The 3840-nt window shown below is 39.6% G+C and overlaps 1 long non-coding RNA gene across 1 annotated transcript; it reads right to left on the bottom strand.

The window, feature by feature from the left end:
* Window positions 1-664: 664 nt before the first annotated feature.
* On the bottom strand, window positions 665-2778 carry LOC138814869 (uncharacterized). Its single transcript, XR_011368111.1, has 3 exons — window positions 2581-2778; window positions 1465-1506; window positions 665-842 (listed from the first exon to the last, which is right to left on the bottom strand). It is a non-coding gene; the product is annotated as an uncharacterized lncRNA (long non-coding RNA).
* Window positions 2779-3840: the final 1062 nt, after the last annotated feature.

Below are 3840 nucleotides of genomic sequence, written 5' to 3'. Positions count from 1 at the left end.
ATGAGTCCTGGGGGTGAGAGACCTCATGTGCAGCTTGCCTCACTTTCAAATGCAGCCGCTTTGCAGACCACCACACGTTGATCTGACTTGGCTCCACTGTGCAGCTTCGGGGCTGGAGAGGTGGAACAGTGACCCACAGAACCTCACAATGACTGCATTGAAGCCCAGGAGGCAGTGCCCGTGGCACCTCATCTTGGACAAGAACCAGGTGTGATGGTGGTGGCTGGGCTAGAGCGGCCTTGCAAACGATTTAAGGACACTTTATTTGTGAGTATACTGTTTTCTTAATGTTTGGAAAGCATTAGTTTTGTTAGGTGAATAGGTGTACATGTCTACATTCTGACCAGATTGGTCTAATTGAACATTTTTATTAATTTACTTTATTGTTATAAAGAGCATGTACAGAGTGATTACAATTAAATGAGTCAGATAATGAATAGATTTCCGTTTGTAGAGTGTGTTCTGTTCCCCCACTCTTTCCCAGCCCTTTCCTCCCATTAATTAAACATTTAGGGAATTCTCTGAAGGAAATATGGACTAATGTAAAATAAAATCTTTATGACAGTACAGACTTAACCCAATCACATTTTTTTTTTGGAAAATAGAGAAATCTATTTTCTGCAATGAATAAACATCCATGAGCTATTCTTGGAGACTGGAGGGAAGTTACTGAGCACCCTAACCTGGGCACTATGGAGAAGATCATTTGACCTGAAAGGATTCCTTAAAGAACACAGAGCTGCAGCTAGGTGAGATGATCAAGCAGGTCCAGAGCATTGTAGAGGTGACATTCACTTACTTCTCTACTGGTGATATTCACATACCATACATAGTTTTATTTGCTGTATAAAAGAAAGGAAAGTTTAGAAATTTTTTAAGAGAATTTTCCAATGAAAAGGCAAGACTTACCAACATTAATGTTGTGCTCAATAATAAAGAATGGGAAAAAAGTTCAGTATAAATAAAGTACTGTGAATACACTCTTTTATGAATCATGAAATTTGGACAATGGAGCACAAATCTAACTTTATATGTTTTACAGTCCTTGGATATATTACATACAGTGATGTGAGGGAGATGGTAAGTGGAAACAAAGGAGGAGGCAACAATGCTTGATAAGAAATGTACTCATTACCTTGGTCATGTAATTTTAATTCCTCTGTATGATATTTTCACAAAAGAAGTAATTTCGCAAATACAATCCTCTAAAACTCTCCCTGTGATAGGCAGAGAAAGTTGTTTCCCACTGGATCTGACTTGTTACACACAATCCTCCCTGTCATCCATGAGATTCCAAAACCACTCCCACTTCTACTACTGTGTAATCTGCTATCCACTGAAATGCTAAGCATCAACCTCCTGGTGAAAATCACAACTGGTCTGCAAAGTTGACTTTGATTCAGAAAACTAAAATATACCCATTTTTCAAGGACAGAACTTCTCTTCATGCCAATGTCCACTTACTTCTTCACTTGTTCATCTTCCTTCCAGTTATGGTAGAAGGATCTGTACCAATGGGACAAGAGACGGAAGTTAACTATGCTTCTCCTTTTATGAACTAACAGGGCATACATGAGACTGGCTAAATCCCACATGGTAATGTAAACATGACAGACAAAAAGTAAAGATTATATCTATACAGTTTCATGTGAAGAGGCTTTATGCAACTGTCCAAATAAATGCACAATTGCTCTTGCCTGTAATCCTATTAATCAGGAGGGTGAGCTCTGAGGATCACAGTTTGAACCCAGTCTAGTCAGTAAAATTCTAAAGACACATATTCAATTAACCAGCCAAAAGCCAGAACTGGACCTGGGACACAAATGGTAGAGTGCTACCTCTGAACAACCATGGGACAGCACTCAGGCCCCAAATTCAACTTTTGACCCTTTCTTCTAGTTACTTCAAAGGCCTCCAAGTTAGTGATTTCCTAGGTGAGGGTGGATGTTGGGTGCCACTGGCTCATGCCTTTAATCCTAGCCTTAGCAAACTGCTAAGGCTCCACTAGATTCTGAGGAAATTGAAATATTCTGGCTGTCGGGTCCTAAGAAATTAGCCAGGGAGTGCACTTCTTTGTCTCAAGCCAAGCTTCTATGATAAAGCCCAAGGGAAACAGTCTCAGAGAGGTGCCAAGTATTCCAATACTCTGCCAGGGGATCTCATCAGCCCTGGGTTTAAAGGAAGAACACTCACTTTTTACACAAAAAAAAATCCAGCACCTGCTTAATTTTTCCCCACTGTCTATAGTGGTGGAGGAAGTTTCCAATATAGAAGAGATCACCTTTCTTTTAGGCAGGGACCAGGTCCATCACCAGCATTTCCAACAAGCCTGAGTCAGACTCCATATATTATAAGGAATATTCAGGGTCTCGGCTGACTCATTCTCACATTAATGTGGTAAAAAGAATGGCTCTTTCAAAAATGGAAATGGAAGAACACTTCAAATTGAGTAATTGTAATAGAGTGGATTGAAAACGACACAGTAAATATTTTCTCAGTATACACATATAAAAGCACACAAGAAGAATGTTCTAGTATGGGCTAGGATGAGATTAAATAAGTATCCTATCATGGTTATACCTTATCTGAGTTGCTTTGTGCTTCCTTTGGTTTGTTCTTATAACAAGGGCTGAGACACTGGATTCATGGTTTGGCACTGATCCAATGTCTGCAGCTTCAAGTGAGGCACTCACACCTCTCATGCCTGAGACCCGAGTTTCTTCCAATTTGAAAACAACACAGGAACACCTTTCATGTTTCTGAGCCACAGGCCAAGTGACTGGCTTGAACTGACAGTCAGTTAACAGTTACCTGGCTCTCAGGGTTCTATATTATGTTCCATTGTGAGGGAGCTGGAGTCATCTAGCCAATGATCTAAGCTGCTTGCTTACATAAGACCACCCCAAAGATAAACTGGAGACTGAAATCTCCCTTCCCACATCACTATATACATATGTGGACATTGTCAAATCCCAACAACTTCAGCTAGGCCTAGGTACTAGCATGATTTCAGCTCAAGGAGACTTTCCTAGGTCTGATCCATGCCTTATTTGTCACTATTTCTCTCATCCTGCACAAATCATTTTGCTCTCAGGACCCTCTCAGCCTGCCATGGGCTTCTTGCATGTATTTTTGACCTCTACTTCCTAGGACATTGTTAGGATTTTTAATCCTAATCTTCTGTGCTCCTGAAGCCCCTGTGTGCTGTCATCTGGAAAAAAGGCAAGTACTTAGTGGTGGGAAAATCAAACAAGTATTGAAAAACAAACATTACACATACAGTCAGACATTTTTAGAGGTGTACATTCTTGTAAGATAAAAGACTATTTTTGATACTTTTGTAATATTTTTATGATGGAGGAGAGGGGGAGAGGAGAAGAGGTCCTTCATTGTTTTCTCATAATTCATTGATTATTATTTAAAAATACTATAGTTGAAGGAATGTAATATTTAAAGATAAAAACTGTGCTCCTGTTCTTTTTATAAGCTACGCATTTATGAAATATTCCTCAATAAAGTCTTGTTGACTATGTCCCATGAACTATCCTCCCTTTTCAAAATAATCAAGGAAAACTCTTCAAAAATCAGTGAGCTGTTTCCAATCTCTGGATAAGAATTTAAGATACAACATTGCCTGCGATTTTGTGCATGTATAATGAGTGTGAGAGTGTGTGTATTTTTGTGAATGTGTGTCTGTGTATATGTGTGTTTTAGGGCTTGAACTCATGGCTATATGACAATCCCGAGCATATTGCCCTTGAATCTAGTGCTCTACCAATTGTGCCACAGTTCCACTGCAAGCGTTTTGTAGTGAACTGGAGATGAGAGACTCATAATATT

Source organism: Dipodomys merriami, unplaced genomic scaffold (genome assembly GCF_024711535.1).
Source record: "Dipodomys merriami isolate MVZ:Mamm:240054 unplaced genomic scaffold, mDipMer1.0.p SCAF_618, whole genome shotgun sequence".
NCBI classification, from domain to species: domain Eukaryota; kingdom Metazoa; phylum Chordata; class Mammalia; order Rodentia; family Heteromyidae; genus Dipodomys; species Dipodomys merriami.
The sequence above is the reverse complement of the archived record's forward strand: the minus strand, read 5'-3'. Positions and strand labels throughout refer to the sequence as shown.